The sequence below is a fragment of the Mustela nivalis genome (assembly GCF_964662115.1).
Source record: "Mustela nivalis genome assembly, chromosome: 15".
Classification (NCBI taxonomy): Eukaryota; Metazoa; Chordata; class Mammalia; order Carnivora; family Mustelidae; genus Mustela; species Mustela nivalis.
The window spans coordinates 67816974-67841037 of NC_139034.1; the positions used below are offsets into that span (position 1 = coordinate 67816974).

Below are 24064 nucleotides of genomic sequence, written 5' to 3' on the forward strand. Positions count from 1 at the left end.
GGATTATGGGATGCAGCCCAATGGTTCTTAAACGAATATTTATACTTTTAGAAGCCTCTTTAAAAAAGGGCAATTTATTGCACTTAAGTGATTACATTTGAAAAACAAATAGGCTAATATATTTATGAAATAAAAATCTGATTTAAATAGTAGGAAAAAGACTATACCTAAAGAAGGAAACTGTAAGTAAATTACTGAAAATAGCTGAAATAGAAAACAAATACATAATGGAGATGATCTACAAAGCCAGAGACTGCTCCATGAGATAAAAAGAGCAATCAGTGTGTGTGAAACGCAATTTTATGATGTCATTGTCAAATCATCTTTCTGCTAATATTCCTTTGGACTCATAAAGGAAAATGCCATTTCATATTCTTCCATTACAGTGCTTTATGTATATATTCTTCCCTTCTACCCAACCTTCTGGACCGAAGCAGTGCAAAAGGCATGATTTTCTGCACACATATCAAAATTCCTTAAAGGAACAGATCTGAGACAGAGTTGAATCCAGAAACCATCCACTTTGGTTGAGTGGAGTGTAGACCAAACTGTTTTATCAGGCATTAGGACATAAGTGGTCTAAATCTAAACTGATAACTGGGACAATGAGTTTTACATTCTGAAGGAAAAGACCAGTCAAAATAAATGGGAAAATGCAGGGGAAAAAAGAAAGGGCAAGTACATTTACAGCATTGCCAATAGTTGACACCAAACTGTAGCTCGTTCTGACGCCTAAGTTTTTACCATGCAAAGGGCTCCAGGAAATGGAGTAAATTGCTTACGATGGCAACCAGTAATTCACAGGATGAGGCTTTGAAATCAAATGTAGCCTACAGTGGAGTCCTTGCTTTTCCTTATGAAATACACTTAGAGGACAAGAATGTGATTCTGATTTTGGTGTGTTTTGACTTATTCTCACCTTAATGACTCAGATTTAGACGGCTTCCCTTTTTAAGATTTCCAAAAAAGAATGCTTGACAAGTTAGACAGCAAGCATGTATCTCATTAGCTTCTAGCAAATGTCAGATTTATTTACACATTCAGAGAGTTAATGATGCATTTTGGATGTTTTCTTATAAAGTAACTATTTTCTACCTAATTTTAGAACACCTTGAAAGTTCTGTTATTTTGTGACTTGTGAAAATTCAATCTTCTTATAGTTTCAGAAACAAATACTTTCTGTGAATGTGTGGAAAGTAATACACTAATAAAGCTATTTATGAACACATAGAGAGTAGTATATCCTATTACTCTACCTATTCTATATGTCAGGTACTTTATATATTTTTTATATATAACTGATTCACTCTATAATTTATACTGTCTATGTTATTCATACTCTTGCTCTCTATATTGTTATATGTATATAATATTTCTCTGACAGTTAGAGGAGATAGGCATGATAAGACTTCATATGGCAATGTAAACCTGCCTCTTCTTAGAATTGTGATTAATATCATACTTCTTTTTTTTTTTTAAAGATTTTTTTTTATTTATTTATTTGACAGAGAGAAATCACAAGTAGATGGAGAGGCAGGCAGAGAGAGAGAGAGGGAAGCAGGCTCTCCACTGAGCAGAGAGCCCGATGCGGGACTCGATCCCAGGACTCCGAGATCATGACCTGAGCCGAAGGCAGCGGCTTAACCCACTGAGCCACCCAGGTGCCCTAATATCATACTTCTAAAGCATGTGAAAAACGATGTGATTAAAAGACAATGTTGTAAGTTAATTATTTCCATGCAATCCATCTGTCTCTTATCCAGTCTAATTAAAAAAAAAAAAAAAAAAAAAAAACAGAGTTTTTTTTTTTACCCACTTTAAAAGAGTAACAGTTAAAAAATAGCAATCCATCCATATTTTTCCAAGCAGTTTTATTAGGATAAAGACTAAACTGCTGAAAAACAAACAAATAAGCAAAAAACAATGCCTTAGTTAACTGAAGTTTAGCTTTCATGCACATGGAACAATTTTAAAGTCCAAAAAGCTTAAGCAAGTGAGGCTGTGCCCGTGATTCCCCTCCCCCACCCCTGCCGTGGCCTCATTTTCCTTCCACGTAATGTCCACCACGCTCACGGATTCCGCCTCCCTCAGGATGACTGATGAGGGACGTTGGCCACATCAACATTTCAGTCCCTAAGCAGGAAAAAAAGGAGGAACAGGGTAAGATCTTTTAAATACTTCCCATTTCTGCTCATATTTTACTGAAGTACAGAAGCAAAGTCAGCTGTATGAGGATGAGAAAAGTAGTTTACAGCCGTGTAGACTTGTGCTCAGAAAGAGGGGAATGGATTTGGGGTAACATCCTGCAGACCACCAGAGTCCATCCTGTGGTCCCCAAATATCTGAGTGCATTTCTTCCAACAAATTTAACTCCCTCTCTAGCTGAAGGACAAAACCCAAGGTCTTATCCAATGGCCACATTCAGCTCAAAGCCTCTGATATGTGGCTAATGGACTTTGCTATCCATTAAGACTAGTTGTAGATTTTACCACCTGGTAACTTGCAAACTAACAGGAAAATGATCTGTCCTCTATACTCATCCTCACTTTCCCCACACTAATTTTTATATGCCCCAACACTTCTGGGGACAGAAGCATGAATACAAATGGAGGCTTATATAGAATGTACCCAAATATCAAAAAAAAAATATAAATCAAGCACATGGATTATTGAATAAAATAACTCTTATCCACCTACTTTGAGAAATTCAGAATTCTCACTCATTTGTCTATCCCTGAGTATGGTACCACAAAGATAAATGCCCCCACCTGCTAACCTCCTGACCTTTTTTGCCCTTCCTTCTCTTCACATCCCTCTTTTGTGGTTGATTGTGTGACACTCAGCCTAAAAGGTCAGAGTATATTCCATGCTTACCCAAAGAGGGGCCCCTTAGCCAGTTCTTGGGCTTAAGCTAAGGCAACAGTGGAGTAGGCAACTCTCAGGAAGAAGATGTGGGTAAAATGTGGAGGCCAATGTGGGACTGTTTGGATAGAGTATTCTGGAGTTTCAGGTATCTGAAACATAGCCTAGAAGTGGAACATGGGCTCCATCTGAACATTGCTGCTGCTTGGTCTGTAGAATCCTCAGCTTGATGACTGGAACAAGACTGAAGAAGGAAGGAGTCAGGCCTGACGATGCATGGAACCCAACACAACACGCCCTCTTGCCTCAGTCCAAAACTGAAAGTGAGAATAATATATAATGGTGGAACAGGAACAAACAAATGCTACTGGGGGGAGGGGCGAGTCCACTGAGAAAAGAGAATGAAAAACACGTCTATCAGTCCATGTCAATGCTGAAATCCTAGGCAGAAACGATAAAGGTTGGTTTTGCTGAATGTTGCAGAAGTTCATTGGTTAGAGTCTTTCTGATTTGTGAGAAAAACCACCTTGTTTTCAGTCTTCCTTGACTCTGATATCTGGGCGGGGGTTCTTCATTGTGTCCATTATCTCCTATGGTCAGATCTGAAGAAAGTTTTTATTCTTCTTGGAGATGCAGTTTCCCAAACCCCTTCTTGCTGTTGCAATTCCAGCAGGCTGAAAACTCTTAGAGATAGACAATCAGAATTTCATAGGCTAGACTTATAAGTTCTTTGCAATTATTCTCTCAAAAGTTATTGGGCTTCTGATCTATTTCCTTCCCTCTAGTACAGTCTTTGAGGAACAAATCACAGTGTTTGTTTACGAATATCGTTCCAAGCCCGGCTTAAGATTTTATTTTGTGGGGCCTTTTTTTCTCCTTAGCTTGTTCGGATGAAGATAACTTGAAGACCTCTTGATGCAATAGGCTGGAGTAAAGGTAATACTCATTTTCTTACAATCACCTTGAGTTTAGATAACTTTTCTTGGCTGAGGAAGCATAAACACAGGCCTTGATAAATGTTCTGAATAACATTTTTATTTTCATATGTTAGAGGAATACAAAATGAGTTAGATTTTCCAACTCAACAAAGCCTCATATTTCTGGACTTTCCCTTCCTCTTGTTTTGAAAGGAAGTCAAATCTTGCCTGAGGTGTTTTCTTGATTGTAATAATTTGCACAAAGCAGCAAGATTCAGGCAATACACATTCATGTTATGGCTCTTTACAATCATTTCCCCAGAGGTTGGAGAACGAAGGCTTCAATAGCCACATGCTCTGTTTTACAAGTTATCAAAGACAACAGGTTACCAATAATGAAGGTATAACAAGGGTCATGACCTTACCAATCTTCAGGGGTCCATATTGCCTAACCACTGATCCAGTGTCACATATTTTAGGTTTTCATTATAGTAGCAACCCACTTGGGACTTAAACTTCCGTTTTATTTTGACGAAAGTTTAGGCAACAGAAAGAAGTCTCCAAATATAATAACATAAATAAAGGAGCTACAATTTCTAATCTCACCAGCAGCTAGTATACCCATATGCCCAGGAAGACTGGGGGAGTCTTGGGGGATAATAACTGGCATAGCACTTTAACTTTAAAAACTGAAATGCCATTGTTACTACAAAAAAAGTATTCTGCAAATGTCAATAATGGTCACTAATGATTAAAATCAATAATATCCTTTTGCTCAAATCCTCTTCCCCTGAATTCATTTCCTATTCTTTCATTCTTCTTTCTTACACCTCTGTATGGAACAATAACCCTCATATCTTGAGCATCTCTTCATTTTTAATTCATCAGAGATTCAACTCTTTAACTCTTTCTCTTTTCCACAGTTTTTGCCTTCACTTTTGCAAGCTCTAGAATTCTTTGTCTGTGTTTTACCTATACTATGCAGTGTAGTTAATCTTTGATTTTTGTCTCTATTTCCTAGATTTATTTTTAAGTCTCCACTCCTTATCTTAGATTGTCTGCAAGATGTCTCTACATAAGATCCTCACTTTCTGAGTTTAATTTTCCATGTTTCCTCCAGAATCAACCAAAGGACCCTGTCTATTTTTTCTAGTCCAGACTGTGCCATTCCTCATGGTATCTCCTTTTTCATTTTGCATAATATCTTTGTTTTGCTATTTTTTGGTCAACACATTGACACATTATGCCATGTTTATGTCAAATGCTCATGAGGAACCTGAGTGGCTCAGTCAGTTAAGTAAGCATCTGCCTTTGGCTCAGGTCATGATCCCTGGGTCTTGGGATCGAGCCCCACATCAGGCTCCCTCTCAGGGGACAGCCTGCTTTTCCCTCTCCCTCTGAGTCTGCCCCTGCTTGTGCTGTTTTCTCTCTGTCAGATAAATAAAATAAAATCTTTATTAAAATACAATGTCCATAGAGACTCAGTGTCATATGAAGATTTCATCCTTTAAGCTTCCCCACAGTTCTGTATCTTCTTTTGAGACTCAGACATTAACCAAAGTTCTTAGCCCTACTCTCATCTTCAAAGTTCATCTTCCCAGGAAATGCACTGTGGAGTACTAGGATTTGTCTGACATCATTCCAGGCACCTGGTATTACACAAATCATGCTTCTGCTCCCTGTTTCTAACTCAATGATGAGCAAGTCTGTTCAGAGCAAATGCTTTCCGAGCCCTTCCAAAGATAGAAGCATCTCTGAGAAGACAGCCGTGGAGACTTCGAGGTGGTCGGTTCACTTTCCTGTATAACCCTGCAATCCTAGTGTGCATAATAGCAATGTTACAAGTTTGTCATCTGTACAAATTTTACAGTGGTTACAAAATTCAGGAAAATTAAATCAAAAAAGAAAAAAATCAGAATTATGCCAAGTTACTTTCATAGATCATAAAAATGCACACAGAATAAAGCATTAAATATGATTGTTTATGCTATCAAGTTCCCATTTCAAGACTTGTTTTCTTTCCCCTGGGTTCCATATCTTATGTCCAATTTATTTATTATCTCTTAGGTGATGAGTCATCTTCAGTTTAATTTTGTCTATTTGTTAGTTTTTTGTTGTTGTTGTTTAATTCAAAGACTGCATTTTTGTTTGCAGAAACTTTTTCATTTTACAGAGTTTATGGTATCTCTGCTCTTCTGGTATGATCTCCTTTCTTTTCAGTGTTTCTAGTTCATTTTTTACTTTAAACACTTTAAACATGTTTATTTTAAAATCTTTTCATGTTCCCTATTATGTCTAGCTCTTTATAATTTATTGTGTATCATTGTTTTCTATTATATCTGAGAGCCCTGGAATGAAGTCTTCCTATAAAATATTTTATTTATACTTTGTAATCCATATGGTTTGTCTAAATTCTAACCACTTTTGAAAATTAACTTTTAACCTGGAGTTTGTACAATTCATCTGTGATTTATAAGCATCCTGCTTGATTATTTCATATCTGAGACACTGGTAAAAATTTATAGTCTCATTTCCAAGATAAGCCAGCATTTCCCCAACGTTGATCTAATGCAAGATGTTCAGTGTTGTCTCTCTGTGACATGTGCTGAGTGTGAGGGTCTATGGCACGGCCGGGTTTCTCACTGGGATTCATGTGCATATCAACTTTTTTTTTTTTTAATTTTTACTTTTTATTTATTTATTTGACACAGAGAGAGAGAGAGATCACAAGTAGGCAGAGAGGCAGACAGAGAGAAGGGGGGGAAGCAGGCTCCCTGCTGAGCAGAGAGCTCGATGCGGCGCTCGATCCCAGGACGCTGAGATCATGACCTGAGCTGAAGGCAGAGGCTTAACCCACTGAGCCACCCAGGTGCCCCATGTGCATATCAACTTTTGATACCCACTGAAATGTTTAACCTTAATTCCCACTCACAATTCTACTTCTTCTTCTTTCTACTTGTAGCCTGGAATTAATTTCTTTTTTTCTTTTGATTACTTACATATGCTTAAAACATTAGCTAGAATTTGTATATCTTTTAATACAACTACTCTTATCAGTTCAGTCCACCACATTGAGAAGAATCCCCTCCTTCCCAATTGAATGCATTGTTTTTCAAACATAGGGTTATTAATCTTGATTCTTTAAGTAGAAATGTAGCTCTAACCCACACGGCTTTATTTTAATCCAGGCTCCAGGTTCTTGCCTCAATAGCAAATTTCAGCAGATCTGAAATATACACTTGAGAGTAACATAGTATGAGATCTAACAGCCAGAGGCTGCAATTGGCACTTAAAGATACGCAGGACATTTTAGGCAGGCAACCTAAGTCCCATCTCTTTAAAGATTTCTGTCCACATGATAGCTCAAGTGCTTCCTGACATTTTTTGAGATTAGATAACAATTAGATCCAATAACCATACAGAGCACAAATAGTCTCAGATGCACTGACATATAAAACCACGAGAGAAATACTTTCCTATTCGTCCAATGTTCCTACTATGGGGTTATGATGTAAATTTATTATCAGAAAAATATCAAAGTTTTCCTCTTTGTTTATTGATGTTTTCATGCTATGTCCCTCAGCAAAGTTGTCCTAATATTTTTTTCTTCTTTTTAACCCACCAATTGGTTAAACAAGTTGGGATTTTCAAATTAACTCCTTCTGTCACTGTGGGTGAAATCAAAATCTGAGACCAAGCACCATTTTCCCATACAAAGATTTAGATACTCTGATAAAAGCAGATACTATGCATCAGGGGAGCTGGAGGAGGGAAATCAACATTTTTGTTAACTCTGATCTTGTGTGTAAATCTGAGGATTTTTGTCTTAGCCAAGCTATTAGATTATAAGTTTTTAAATATCAAAGGAGGTTTTCTGGCGTTATGTCTTCTGGATGTTAGTTTAATTTATTTTTAAATCTGTTAATTAAATTTTAAATATAGTAATGTTAGTTTAGAGTCATATGAACTCCACAGGACAGAGAATTCAAGCCCGTAAAGTGTCTTTTGGTGTGAAAAGTTCAGAGAATTTCATTATAAAACCATACATATTGTCAATTGCTTCCTGACATTTTTTGAGATTAGATAACAATTAGATAATTAGGTTAGATAACAATTAGATAGCAATATTGTCAATGTCTATTTACCTATATGTTAAAAGAATAATTACCTTTCCACACTGAAGTCTAAAAAATTAGTAGTAGTATAAGATATTATAATTTGCAATCTTTCTTTACCAGGAGATAAAACAAACAATTACAGAAAAAGAAAAAAAGTGTTTATTTGTTGGATGTTCTTGCTGGATATTCTTTTTAAGAACCTATGGATATTGTTGAAGAAAAAAAATATTCCATTGGTTCAAAAAAATAAAATCACTCTTTTGAAATTTTTTGTAACCTTGCATTCATTTTGGTATAAACCCAAGAAAATCAATCATACGCAGAGAAAAAGTCATCATTTTTTTACTGCAACAAAAATATAATACTTAAGTAGAATAAATATCTAATAAGCAGAGAAACTATATAGATATTTTTCCAAAGAAAATATGCAAATGGCTGATAGACAAAGTGGGCAGAGGTGGGGGACAATGAGTGAAGGTGTCCAAAATGTAGAAACTTGCAGTTATAAGATGAGTAAGTGCTGGGTAAGTAATGTACAGCATGTTGATGACAGTTAATATTGTATTATATAGTTAGAAGTTGCTGAAAGATTAGATCTTAAAACTTCTCATAAGAAGAAGAGCAATAACTATGTGAGGTGATAGATGTTAGTTAAACTTATGGGTAATCATTATAGATATGCCAGATCTTCATGTTCACACACATTGAACTAATACAATGTTTTATATCAGTTTTATCTCAAAAAAAGCAAGGAAAAGCATAAAGAGTTAACATTAGTAATTCTCTAAGGTCCCATACTGATAATACTAAGTTTGATTGGATAAGATAGTATATGACAAATATTTCCATTACAACATTTAAACTTTTGTTCCTTTTGTCATTGTTAATCTATAATGTAATAATTTCCAACTATTTGAATATCCCAACATTTATAATCTAGTGATTTCTCCTTAACTTATGGTTTTTGGCTGAGTCAGTACTACTATAATAATTAATATTAGTGATTTTTTTATTTCTATTATTTTTTTCTAAATTTTTAATCAACATTCTTACTTAAATAAGACATTGTCCCCCTTTTTATATTTTTATATTAAAGCCAATTACTTTGCTAAGTGATTAAGTGTACGCTAACATAATTATAATATGGTCCATTGTGTAAATGGAGGTTTGATTTTTTCCCAAAACTCTTATGTCCTGATAATGTACTTAGTCCGTAATTTTACTATGTTTCTCCCAGGTGAGATCTATTTATATCTGGAGTATATAGCAGCTATTCAAATATTTATAAATAGGAAAGTTTTAACCACCATGGAAATTCCATGAAATTTTTAATAAATGCAAATATAAATCTGCAAATGCCTAAGAGGTCATTAGCATGGCTGTGCCCTTTTTTAAACAATAATTTGAAAGAATATTGAAAAAGTAATTAGTGGAACTCCCTGTTATGGAGTGAAGTAAATCCTTCAGCTGTATGGAAATTAAGAAGTAACACTAAATATAACTTATTGAACTTGAACAACTACTATCTGTCATAGAGGCATACATCAGAGATAGTGTGGGTTCATCTCCAGACCACTGCAAATAAGGCAAATATTGCAATAAAGCAAGTCAAATGAATTTTTTGCTCTCCCAGTACATACAAAAGCTATGTTGACACTACACTGTAGTCTATGAAATGTGCAAAAGCATTATGTAATAAAAAAGGTATACACCTTAATTAAAAAAGACTGCATTGCTAAATAATGTTAGCCAGTTTCCAAACTTTCAGCCAGCCCTAACCACTGATTACAGATCACCAGAACAAATATAATAACAATGGAAATGTTTGAAATATTATGAGAATTACCAAAATGCAATAAAACGATACGAAGTGGGCAAATGCTATTGGACAACAGGCACCCCTAGACTTGCTTGATGCAGGGCGGCCGCAGACCTTCAACTTGTAAAACAAGCAGCATCTGCAAAGGGTTATAAAGCAAGGTGTTCTTGGAGAGATGAAGTCGTAGCAGTATTCGTGTTGGGGAAGTAGTAGCCTTCAGGACTCGTTTTTCTTGGGCTCAACTGAAAGCAACAAAAGATGTTCTAGCGATTTCCCTATGCATTCCCGTTCCAATTAATTTTCAAACTGCGTGCATGTTCCCTCTCTCACAATATGCACTACACTACATTTATGGAGAGGCTATCCTGGAAACATTAAGGCAATCCCAGAAACATTGCATTCAGTAAATGCTCTGTGGCAGACCAGCGCGCCTTGTGAATGAGGTTTGTATACTCTGACCGCTTCTGCTTCATCCCCAGAGACATCACAAAGTATTAGCATAGATCGGTTTGAGTTTGAGTTGATGACTACTACAGGGCTTTAAAATATTCTTAAAGTTACATCAATAAAGGTAATGTTTGATATAGGTTGTAACAAATACCCTTTCTTCAGGTGAAGGAAACTTTGCCTTATGATTCACTAAGTGATTTGCTTCTGTTTTTATTTTTATTAGCGAGGAGGTGCTGAATTTTTGTCAAATGTTTCAATGCGACAACTGAGATTAATTTATTATTTGTTAAAATGTGTAAGCACACACTTTCTGATACTAAGCTCTTTTCTATCGCTGGAACAAAACAAATTTAAATGTGATATATTTTATATACATACATTGCAAGTTTCAATTTGGTAAGAGTGTATTCATGCTTTCTGCATCAATGTTCATAAATGACTTTGCTCTGCAATTTTATTTTCTTGTGCTTTTCTTGTCCAGTTTTATAATTGAGGTTATATGGGTCTAATAAAATGTGCTCGGGAGTCCTTCCTCTTTTTCTATTCTCTGAACAGCTTTTGTAAGATGAGGATTGTGTGTTTCTTCAAAGCCTTGTTAAAACATCTCCCAAACTCTTGGCCATCATTTTCTTTCCTAAAACTTTTTGTAGGAAGGATATTTTGACCACTGATTCATATTTTATGTTATAGTAACATATTTCATTTTTGTTAGTTAAAATGCATTTTCTGAAATATTCATATTTTTCCTTTTCAAGTACATTGTCATTAATGTTTTCCTGGTCTTAAAAGTTTTGAACAGCTTCTACTAATTATTCTATTTTCTAAAGCTAATTTTCCTTCTTTGTGCTTTTTTTTTTCTGGTATGACTTGATAGATCATGTTGTATTTTTACTCAGAATCAAATGTAATAAAGAATCAAATGTAATATTTCTGTTTTATTAATGTCTGATGGTTATTTTTTTCTCCTACTTTTTTTCTTACTCTGAACATTTTTCCTCTTCTTTGAGTTGATAATAACACAGTAGTACCAAAAATAAAAACATAACAATTCATTTCATGAATATTCAGACATCCAACAAGTGCAGACCTTGTTTGAGATGTGGGGACACAGTGTTTTGGAGAGAAGAAATGAACACTAAATCAATGAGCATATGATTGCTATTTTAGTGTTGAGTGTTTAGTGTTTTAGTGAGTTAAAAATCAATGCTATAAAGGAGAAAATAATGTGTGGAGATGGATAGATGCATAGGACACTTTGTTTAAGGTAGAAAGATCAAGGAGTTCTTTGGAGAGATGTGATGAGTTGGCCTGATTGTGGGAAGGGATAAGTGAAGGGGACAGGTCCTGAAGGCACCAGACACAGAAGAGCCTTCACGAGCTCCAAAAGAAGATGAATAAATAGGCAGAAGCCAGATTTTGTAGGACAAGAGAGGGAGTTTAGGTTTATTAATAAAGCAATACAGCCATTGAAATGTTTAAGCAAGGAAGGTAAACACAACCTCTGTTATGTTCTGAGAAACCATGTTTCTTCTTCTGCAGAGAATGAATAAGGGAGAAGAAATCACAGGAGTGGGAGCACAAAGAGGAGACAGGTGCCATTATTTAGGTGAGACAGATGGTGGTTTGAGCTAAGGTAGTATCAGTAGGGATAAGGCTAGAAGGGCATATTTGAGTGATATTTTAAAAATATCACTGATAAGACATAAATCATATTATTATGAAGCTGGACTCAGTGGTGTGCAGTGTACAATTTTTTTTTCCTTCTCATCCATCTGTCAGATATTGCTTTCTTATCTTTTGATAGTATATTTAGATGCAAAATCATTCCTGGTTACTTTCATGTATTAGAAAATCCATTTTCAAAAAAAAAAAAAAGAAAGAAAAAGAAAACCCATTTTCAAATATTTTTTAAAAAGGCTAGCTAAGACTAGTATCAAAATTATGACCTATTATCCAATATAAGCATGTCCCCTTCTTTGGTTCAAGTCTGACCTAAGAATTCTGCAGGACATCAGTGAAATGGGGCACTATAACTTCCTGTCACTTCCCTACTTGACTGAGCTGCCTCTAGCTCCCCAGGCTGGAGAATGGGGAAAGAGATGAAACAGTAGGGGGAGTTTAGTGATGCGCCATTGGTGTCTTCTGCATGGCAAATATAATCAAAGTATTATTATTTTTACTCTTTCATGGAATACATTGTGGATGCAAGCTTCTTCTGTCATGGAGACAGAGCTCTCATACTACCATTTCCTTAAAATGATGTTAGCCTTCCAAGTTAACCACTGAATATACATATTTTGTTTCTTCTCTAAAGCACAGAAATGTAGCACAGCCTCCCGCCTGCAACAGGTCCTCTGCTCTGCCCACAGGTGGAATCCAGCCAAACCAGTCTAATACCTTCAGAATTTTCCAGACAAAAGAGGACACAAATGTGTGTGTTCCTTGATCAAATTCTCTAGAGGAACAAACCATATGCTCACAAAACCCTTCTCAGCACACTTCTCTTCTACAACAACCTAGACTAAAAATTTTTGGCTAAGAAAGCATCTGGCTGGTGCGGAGCTGGCAGGGTTGTGTCCTTGGATGGTGCCGTCCCTTCAAACCTCATCAAATCTCTTGAAACTCCCTGAGCTAGTCTTGGAATAAGCAAAAATCTCTACCTTAATAGAAAGCAAAGGGAGGTAAAAAGCCAAAGCCTGATCATCTTTTTGTATCCTAAGACATCCTCCTCTCTCAATCCATTGGCTCTTCAATCTTCGCTACATAAACTCTGAGGTGCGTGAGAAAGTCAGGAGGGCAAGCCTGGATTTTGAACACCTTTTAGCAAATACTGAATATATATTTCTTCTAGCACTTTTTGCTTTTCTTTAAAAAAAAAAAAAAAGGCAAGGAAACAAACAAACAAAACCACAAAACAGTGTTCATCCTTCAGCACTTCTCAGTTTGGAGAGCTAATAAAACTATCAGAAATAGCTGAAAATGGTTTAGTATTATCATTTAATCCTCAAATACACTCTATAATTTAGATTACTTTTTCCTATTTTTCAGAAGAGGAAAATGATACAGGAAATGTGAATCGCTTATGCCTATTTACATATTAACATGTAGTAAGCAAGGATAAAAACAGACTATTCAGATTTTCAGACAAGAAGATACTAACTCAGAATTCTACAGACTTGGGCTAAATTATTAATATAGGGTGCCTGGTGGCTTAGTTGGGTAAGCAAATGCCTTCAGCTCAGGTCATGATCCTAGAGTCCTGGGCTGGAGTCGCACATCGGGCTCCCCTGCTCTGAGGGGAGCCTGCGTCCTCTCCCTCTGCCTTCCACTCCCCCTACTTCTGTTCTCTCTCTCTCTCTCCCTCTGTCAAATAAATGAATAAAATCCTTTTAAAAAATAAATATTAATGTAATACCTCTGAAATATGAAGACCCATGTTAAAAATGTGTGTGTGTGTGTGCCTGTGTGTGCGTGTACAGTTTGCTTAAAAATCACGTGGTCTCAAAGTGGATTCTTGTTTTACTATACATGTTACTCATGTAAATGAAAAAAAATTGAACCTTTTTTTTTTTTTTTTACTAATATATTGAATCTCATCTTCCTTGAGGATGTGAAACTATTCCTGACTTTAGAGATGGCCTTTTCCATAGTCTTACATGTACTTTCCTCTAAGTAGAATCTAAGAGAAGAAACATTTCCTGAGGCTGTGATAAATGAATTAAATGCTAACCAACTATAATTTAATTTTATCTTATCCTTAGAACGGAGAAATTATCATTTAATTTTAATAATTAATTGTGTGATAATTAATGTATTTATTTTTAAACTGTAATTTAATAATTGTATGATTAAATATTTTGAAATTATTCCCCAGAGAAAATAAAGCAGGAAAAAATAATCTGTTATGAAGGTTATCTGTAGTCAAGATATCTAGTATTGCTTTTTGTTTTCTTTTTTGAAGAGGGGCTGGCATTTAATTCTAAAAGCCTGTAACATGGCCAATCTAAGGGAAAAAGGGGGAAAAAAGTAAATCCAACCATTATACATTTTTTGTTCACAAGAACTCAATGTTCTGATCTGAAATACTCACCACCCACTCTCACATGTCACCAAGAAGAAAACGTCTGCTTGCACTGCTAGAGAAATACTTGTTCTGTTAACCAACAATCATATTTTTTCAGAGGCTCTAGACAAAGAAAAATATAATTTATATCCTGCTTGAGTACATGTATTTTTTATTTATTCAATCACTATCTTATTTAAAAACGTGAATTTTGGACACTTCAAGGTATTACGCATTTTATTCCCCCAAATGATGCATTAAAAGCTGGTAGCTTAATATTTTATGTTAAGAATATTTCCTCCTCTCAGAAGAGGATTTAAATATCTTCATATATCCAGAACTATATGAAGCTGTATGATAGGAACCAGCCAAAACTTACTGTAAGAAGGTCTGTGTAAAATTTCCAGCCCTGCCATTTAACAACCATGGATACTTTAGGAACAGAAAATTCGTTAGAGCTATAATATCTTCATTTAGAGAATGGAGACAGCAATAGTTATCTCTTGGGTTTACTAGGAGTACAAAATGATAACACTTTTACAATTGCTTTGCAAACTATAAAGAACTTGGCATTATTAAAATATTTCAAGAAAGTAAATTACATAATTTTCAATGTTTTGGTAACTATTTCTGGATACTGAAGTACCATTTTGTGTCCTAAATGAACAGTGTACTAAATAGTACTTTAGTGGTCTGTTTCCAGGGAATAACTTTCACATGGGTGTTACCCAGTTCATATAATGAAATGTGATATATAATCAACCATTACACATTTAACTTATCATCTGGGAAATTGGAATTGTCAGTCCCTAAGAAAATAATTAAAACCCATGCTTCCACAGAAATATATTGAAATTCATTCTTGAGTAAAGATACATGTGGGAGAGAAAAAAAAAGATAAAATTGCTTCCCCCCCTTTTTTTATGATCAGGAATAAAATCTAATTCCTGGAAGAATACAGTGTAATGTGTAAGGAACAACACAACTGTTGATGCTTCAAAATGTTATTTCAGCTGCAATTAGGAAAATAAAGGAACATTCTGAAAAATGCTCTGAAAAGTAACTGTTCTAAGAATGACAACAAGAGGGTCTACTTGAAAGTATGATATTTAATGAATTATTAATCAAAAGGACGCTCAGTCATATGAGGTTATAATATTTGTAAAGTTCCAACCAAAGGTGGGTTCTCTGTATAACCAGACATGTGTATATTCTTTTATAACTCCCAGAATTAACAGGCAGTCTTCTAAGACCATGGAAAACACAAGAGTGAAGAGGTCATGGTGAATTTCAAGCATGTCTGGCCTTGTCTTTAGTTCTACTGCAAGTGAATTAGGCCTGACTACAAAGGAGTGGGTAGGTTTACCTCTTGGCCTTTAGTAATTTACCATAATTTACAGTACAAAATATAAATTTCCTTATAACATAAATAAAATTACTTTGTGTCACATGAGGAATTGATTTGACAAGTAAATTAATTTGGCAAAGAAGCAGTTTTCAAATTTCTGTTGTTTTAAACATAGCCTCTAGCTAAATTAAATCAAACTGTTAGTTTCTTTTGCATATTTGTTTATTTTTAATGTACGTTTTGTGTTTCAAACCAAGTAACTTCTACTTACACTGTCTGTCAGATTACTCAGGAAAACAAAATGGGTTCACTCTTGGTGTTGTACGTTCTCTAGGTTTGGACAAATGTATAATGACATGTATTTACCGTTAGAGTACCGTATAGAGTGTTTTCACTATCTTAAAAATCCTCTCTTCTCGGTCTATACACATCCTCTTCTTCACCAACCCCTAGCAACCATTCATCTTTGTACTGCCTCCATAGTGTTGCCTTTCCCACAATATCATGTTACTGGAATCATAATGTATATACCCTTTTCAAATTGGCTTTTTTCACTTAGCAATATCCACTTAAGGTTCCTCCGAGTCTTTGCCTGGCTTGATAGAACATTGCTTTTTAGCACTAAATAACATTCCAGTGTCCAAATTGCCACCGGTTCATTGATCCACTCACCTTCTGAAGGACATTTTGCTTGCTTCCAAGTTTTGATAACTATGAGTAAAGCTGCTATAAACATCCATGTGCAGGTTATTGTCTGAACATCAGTTTTCAACTACTTTGTGAGTAAACACAAAGGAGTGGATTGCTGGATGGTAGGTTAAGGGTCTGTTTAATTTCGTAAGAACAGTCTACTCTTATGAATTCTATTTCTGTGTTCTTTCCAAGGTTATTCTTTATTTTTCTTCCATTTCTTTTTGAATAAATAATATAATGATTTGTAATGATAATCTTCCTGGATACATCAAGCTGGTATGAAGATATAGGTAACAATAAAAAAAAAAAAAAAGTCCTCCAAATAGTCTTTAGGCTAATCTTAAAAGTGTGAGATCTCTGAAACATTCAGTTCTTAAGTTTATAAATTCTCATTCAGGATCTTAGGAAGAATGAGTTTCTTCTCTTTCTTTAGACTCCTTAAGTGTCTCACTACAAATGTTTGAGTTGTTCTCCCAAATGTAAAAAACATGTGTCCTGAAGCCTTCACTCTAAGCAAAAGGTGTCATATTGATGTTACTCTGATCTTAGTTTCTAATTATTTCTGATCATGCTAATGCCAAAGGTCTACTTATGGATTTTATTTCCTATATTCATATGACTAAATAACTCTACCTCTAAAACATAACAATACAGGTAGGTGATAATATGGTCTTATCACCTGTCAGATATGTGATCTTGAACCAAAAAGTAGTACCTACTTCAAAAGATTTCTTGAAGGAGTAATTAAATTAGTACTTGTCTAGATTCCTTAGGACAGTAGTTAGAGCACTTAGAAGACTAAAGAAAGATTAACAGTATCATTTTGTCTTTTGTAGTTATTATCATTGCCTTTCCTAATAATAGAAAAAATTTAAATTTGCTTTGGAGCTTGTACTGGTAAGAGTTGAATTGTAACCCCTTCCAAAAAGATATGTACAAGTCCTAACTCACAATACCTGTGAATGTAGCCTTATTTGGAAATAAGGTTTTGTAGATTTAAGCAAGTTAAAATCAAGTCATTACTACAGTGGGCCTTATTCTAATATGACTGGTATCCTTTCAAGAAAGGGGAAATTTAGGGGCATCTGGGTGGCTCAGTGGGTTAAGCCTCTGCCTTCAGCTCAGGTCATGATCTCAGGGTCCTGGGATCAAGCCCCACATCAGGCTCTCTGCTGGGCAGGGAGCCTGCTTCCCCCTCTCTCTCTCTCTGCTTGCCTCTCTGTCTACTTGTGATTTCTATCTGTCAAATACACAAATAAAATCTTAAAAAAAATTTTTAAAAAAAGAAAAAAAAGAAAGAAAGAAAGAAAGAAAGAAGGAAGGAAAGAAAGGGGAAATTTAGACTCCACAGAGAGACTGTCATGAGAAGACAAAGAAGACACACAGGCACAAAGGGAAAGCCACCTACAGTGGTTTTCCACTAGTTCTCTGAAGGAAGAGTGTTCCCGGTTCTTACTTTTGTAGATTAAGGGTTTGGCTCCCTTAGGGCTGGTAGTAGAGATGAAGGAGTGGAGTTTCAGGGGTGACTTCTCTTCCCCTGCTGTAGTCAGCACAGAAGAAAAGCTTCCTTAGACTGTCTGATCTTCCCTGTGAGCCCCTGGCAAGAGAGCTCCCCCCTCCTCCCATCCTAAGTGGCTTCTCATTCCTCTGCTAGCCAACTCTTGTCAATTTAAAATTTGAAAGCTTTATCTTCTTAATGGCTTCTATGGTCTTGAAAGCTCAGCTGCAGGTCAGCAAAACCTTGGCCTTCTCTCTCCTCAGGTTTCAGATTACTCCATTCACTCTAAATTCAGTTTGCCAATATTTTCAAGAGAAGTATCTAATTTTCAGTTTGTTCAGCTTTTTGAGAATTGTCAGAGTGTCACAGTCCTTTTTCCAGTTCCCTGTGCCGCATGCTGAAACCTAGAAGTTGTCTGGCTTGTTTTAAAAAGCTATGTGGGGGGGCGCCTGGGTGGCTCAGTAGGTTAAGCTGCTGCCTTCGGCTCAGGTCATGATCTCAGGGTCCTGGGATCGAGTCCCACATCGGGCTCTCTGCTCAGCAGGGAGCCTGCTTCCCTCTCTCTCTCTCTGCCTGCCTCTCCATCTACTTGTGATTTCTCTCTGTCAAATAAATAAATAAAATCTTAAAAAAAAAATGCTTTATAAAAAAAAATAAAAAATAAATAAAAAAATAAAAAGCTATGTGGGGGGCGCCTGGGTGGCTCAGTGGGTTAAAGCCTCTGCCTTCAGCTCAGATCATGATCCCAGAGTCCTGGGATTGAGTCCCACATCAGACTGCCTGCTCAGTGGGGACACTATTTCTCTCTCTCCGTCTGCTGCTCTCCCTGCTTGTGCTGTCTCCTCTTCTCTCTCTCTCTCTCTCATAAATAAATAAAATCTTAAAAAAAAAAAAAAAAAAAGAAAGAAAGAAAGAAAAGAAACTATGTGAAATCTGCTTCTTTAAAAATTCTTCTCCTACACCATTTCATATGTACTTATCAACATCATAAGTAGTCTTTTTTTTTCTTTTCCAATGCCTGTGCCATTGTATAATTACTCATTACCACTTTTTAAAATAATATTATTTTAATCTTTTGAGAAAATCTAGTGTTCTCCTTTCACCAAAGAGCCTCAGAGAAGGTTTTGTTTGTTTGTTTTTGTTTTTAAATTAGGCCAACATTGATGATTATTGGGGCAAGTTTGGATAGTGGGGGGGGGGTAATTTCTTTATAGTTTTAAGCCATATATTATTGTGCATTTGCGTTTTCTTGTAGATTTGAAAGAGGACTTTGGCTGCCTCCATTTTGACCTCAAACTTTCTACATGGATTCTTCTTTCTGGGTTGTCTCTGGGCCAGACAAAAGACCCAGTGGGCGGAGCATCCCCTGCTGGGAACCGAAACCATCCCCTCAGCCAATAAGGACTGCCTGGAGCCAGTCAGACCCCCCCCCCACCCGACTGATTCCAAGACAGGGATCTCTTATTCCTTGGTGCCCACCTGCGTGTACCCACCCAACTTTGTCCCATGTTTTGCTTATATCAACATGGAAGTATTTTTCAGCCCTTTGGAGACCGTCTTTGAGACATTAGCCTGTTGTCTTCTCAATGTTGGCCTCACTGAAATAAATCCCTTTCTTGTTTCACTACCATTCCTTTCACTGCCTTTGGATTTTGCCCTTTTGTCCTTGGTGATTAGCCCAAATGTGGTCTGTTTGAGACCCTGTTGCAGGTGTTCTTGTAGCCTTGCTATAGATTTAAATGCCTTTGAGAAAAGACATTATTCCATTTTAAAATTATTTCTTATGCAGTGTCTTCTACAAATTAGGTATTAATTATTGAATTTATTCAGTTTCGGTACTTATGAATCTTTATTTTTTTTTAAGATTTTATTTATTTATTTGACAGACAGAGATCACAAGTAGGCAGAGAGGCAGGCAGAGAAAGAGGAGGATGAAGCAGGCTCCCTGCTGAGCAGAGAGCCCAATGCAGGGATTGATCCCAGGACCCTGGGATCATGACCTGAGCCGAAGGCAGAGGCTTTAACCCACTGAGCCACCCAAGCACCCCAGTACTTATGAATCTTTATCAAGACTGAGAGCTTCAATAATAACTACAAATAAGAATATTAATTCTTTTTTCTGCCTATCTTTCTTTTTACTTAGTGTGAACACTTACAAGATGGATATGTAAACATTTGATAAAACTCAAGTAAGTTATATATATTGAGTATGATAGATAACATCATAAGCATGAAACAATCCAGTATGCAGTAATATTTATGCCATATTAAAATGTGGTTATCACTACATGGACATCTAGCACAAAATAAGCACTGAGAAAATAAAGAAATTTATCTAATCTACTCTAATTTTTCTTAATATCCTCTCAAGAAATTATCAAAGTTGGCTACACAGATATTGTCAGAAAGAAAATTTTATAATGTAGGTCCTATGGGGTCAAATAACTCTACCTGAAGCACAATAAGGAGATTACAATCAGCCAAAGGCACCTTAAGTTCAGGCTATAAATTAATGAGGGCAAAAAGGTTAATAATAAGTAAGGGAGAGGAATAAAGGGACAGATGGAGTGACAAGAGAAGCAACTTTAATTTCATTTCTATCAGAATTAGCCTTCATCCTGTTCTAGCATTCTACTCCTTTCTTTCTCAAAACAGAAATAATTAGCAGATTTTTTAAAAAATCATAAACTGCTTTTATAGTTTGAAAAACTCTGTGGTGATGGTATATCCAGGAATGGAGGTGGGAGTGGGCAAAAATGATCTCAGAAAAAATTATATTTAGTGAAATAATGTAGTATTTTATGTCAAGTATAAAAATTATGGGGCTCAATTAAGCCATCTTTCATGGCATTCTAATACTGCTTTATTTATTTCCCCAATACTGGTGGATTTATTTCCCCAATACTGATTCCCAGCTCTTTTAATACTTACTTTTATTCCAGGCTCATTCTTTATTTGAGAATGATTAAGACAAATAACTTGCCTATAGGGAAGTAAGGCCAATCAGTGTCTCTGGTCTTGAAGATTTCTCAGGTATGTTTTTTCCTGACTTTTTTTTTTTTTTCCCTGTTGGTTGTCTACAAATTGTTTTCATATCTGTTAGAAAAATATTTCTTAGACAATGCATAACATCACACATTCCTTAGATGGACCAAAACTGTTTGTATGGTTAAACATTGGTTTTCTCTCTTAGTAGCTAAAGGAAAGTGAGACTTCTTTAAAGCCTTAGTTTTAAAAAGAAATACAGTTATTAGAACAGAAATAACTCTTACTAGTGAAGAAAATGATGCCTATAGTATGACTGAAGAACTTCACTTGGAAACTCTTAGATGTATATTAAAGAGGCTCTAGTGGAGAAATATCAATTCAAATGCATAGAAAATAATCCCATACATGAAAAAACAAAAGAGTATGCCATCCAAGGATTACATAACATTGGATCCATCTGGATTCAACACAAAAACCAAAAGAAAATTCTTTTTTCTTCCTAGCCATGCTCATGTTTCCTTACTTTCTTCTAACTATAAAAGTCTTCTGTTACTGGTTGCCTTTCTATGGTCTTTTGATTCTTTAGGTCCCCAAGCATCATAGCACTTGGTCTTACCTAAGGTATTTTCTTGTCCTTATCTGATCTCAGCTTACTGCACGGTAGAGTAAACAAAAGGCAGTACCAGTAGATAAGACAGTCTTTGGGATTACAAGCCTCCATTAATCAGTGTTTGCCCCCTTTTCCTAAAGCCTATGTTCTACAGTAAGGACCCTAGCGAGAGAGCCATTGTAGTTAGGCAGGTCTCCTGAAACCAAGGTGGTGACATGGGCCTAGTCTGAGTATCCCCATTCTTCCACTAAACAGAAATACCCAAGCTTGTGAATGCCCCACATCCCCCAGATGCAGCTTCCGAATCTTAATCATGTTTCCAGTCTTGTCTGGTTCTGAATCCTTTCTCTTCCAAAAGCAAACTTTGCTGAAACGTATGCAAGTAGGTTTCATATTATGATTCAAAATCTGTAAATCCGTAGAGATCCACATCAGCATGTATTGTCGTCGTCTGGTGAAATTTGGTACATTTTCAAAATAATTATGGATAGTAGTTTTGAAAACACGTTTTACTGGATTAAAGACAATGGTCTCTTGTCAAATTCTATCAATAAAATCAGAATGGAACACAACAAGTGATCTAATTTTTAACTGTACTACTTCCTTAATACTCACGCCTAGGCCTTAGACCGTGCTTTCATGGCTTGGCCTTCCCAAGCCTATCTATGTATATTTGATTATCACTGCATCTCTTCTAGACAATATTAATTTGCATCTTTAAGAATGCTGTTCCTCTTCCTGTAAATGCTCTTTCCAATCTCTCAACATATGCCAAAGCACCTTTTCTCTTTATTTTTTCCGACATGTATTTATTTCCTTTCCTGAGCTCCTATATTAAATAATGTTGGCGTGGCAATTTTGCCTTTCAAATCATTGCACAGAGTGATGGTATAGATATTGTCACTGTTTTGTTTTTATTTAAAGAATAAGGAAAGTAGCAACCAAAAGTAATGAATTCCAATTTTTCAGCAAATATTCATTCAAATCAAACTCACAATATTTTCTTGATGAATGTCCATGTAACAAGTATATTGTGTCTTTGACTTTAATTTTTGTGTGCATGCATTCACACCATATTCCCAACTAGACCTATCAAATACTGGAAACAAGAAACAGGACTCAGATTTGTTTTCCATATACGCATGTAATGAATTTGTATGTTCTTAATAAACGTTCTCTGATAGACTGAAGAGAAGTTCTAATATAACTTGGCACATAAAATTGAGAATCAGTAAGTATATTTTGGTTATTTTCCCTAAAAATACAAGTGAAAATCATTCATTGTACTTAGTTGTTAAATACATATTTAGTGCTTCTCATATTCTAGGCAATGGGCTGGGTGCAGGGAATATAAATATGAGTAAAATAGAACCTCGTTTTGGGGACATCACAGCTAGTAAAGAGAAAGAGTGAGAATAAAAATATTTACAGTGTTGTGAAGTGTCAGTCAGTTCTTCAGAGAGCTATGGAGAAGATGCCTGTCCCTGAAGGTATCAGGGACTCCTCTCATGGAGACACCCGAAAACAATCCTTTCTTGCGTAAATAAGTCGGAACTGTGGAAACAGACAAGATGCCCTTCAACAGATGAATGGATAAAGAATATGTGGTACACATATACAATGGGATATTAGCCATCAGAAAGGATGGATACCCACCAGTTGCATTGACGGGATGGAACTGGGGAGAATTGTGCTAAGTGAAGTAAGTCAAGCAGAGAAAGAAAATTATCGTATGGTTTCACTCATAAGTGGAAATAAGTAGTAACACAGAGGACCATAGCAGAAGGGGGAGAAATCAGAGAGACGAATAATGAGAGACTATTGGACCCCAGGAAACAAACAGGGTTTTGGTTGGGGGCTGGGGTGACTGGGTGTGGGTATTAAGGAGGGCAGATGTTTTGATGAGCACTGGCTGTTGTATCTAACTAATGAATCACTAATTGTATCTAACTAATGAATCACTAATTGTATCTAACTAATGAACACTACATCAAAAACTAATGTTGTACTATACAGTGGCTAACTGAACATAATAAATAAATAAATAAGTCAAAACTCAAATTTCTTGAAACTTGTGTGAAACCAAAAAGTCAGATTTATCTTTCTTACTCCCTGACGTTGTTTTTCCATGCCTAATAGGTTACCTGGAACATACAAGATTCAGAGCACATATTTTTTTAATATCGACTTATAATACAAATAACAAAATTCAAAAAGCTTTAAAAACCCAATATTTTCAAAATATTTAGCTCATTTCTAAACATAGCATAAGTGGCCATAACATGGTTTATAATCATTATTCATCTCTCTTAGTGTGATTGGGATATCTTTTGGGTACAGAAATATTCATGGATGGGGGCACCTGGGTGGCTCAGTGGGTTGGGTCGCTGCCTTCGGCTCAGGTCATGATCTCAGGGTCCTGGGATCAAGTCCTACATCGGGCTCTCTGCTCAGCAGGGAGCCTGCTTCCTCCTCTCTCTCTCTCTGCCTGCCTCTCTGCCTACTTGTGATCTCTCTCTGTCAAATAAATAAATAAAATCTTTAAAAAAAAAAAAAAAACCCTTTCCTTGTGCCAGTGAAGCCTAAGAAACAGTCCTAATGAGAGTTCAGTTCAGTGGCTTTAGCATGAAGCTTGGGTATGTATGAGAAAAGGTAACTTTATACAGCTAGTCACTCTTTTCCCCTGACAATCTTTCTG

General features: G+C 36.0%; 1 long non-coding RNA gene across 1 annotated transcript in view; it reads right to left on the reverse strand.

Moving 5' to 3' along the window:
- Positions 1-1942: 1942 nt before the first annotated feature.
- LOC309849063 overlaps positions 1943-24064 on the reverse strand; it is a 129044-nt gene continuing 106922 nt past the window's right edge. The window contains exon 3 of the long non-coding RNA XR_014303463.1: positions 1943-2133. This is a non-coding gene — a long non-coding RNA (uncharacterized lncRNA). The remainder of the gene's footprint in view (positions 2134-24064) is intronic.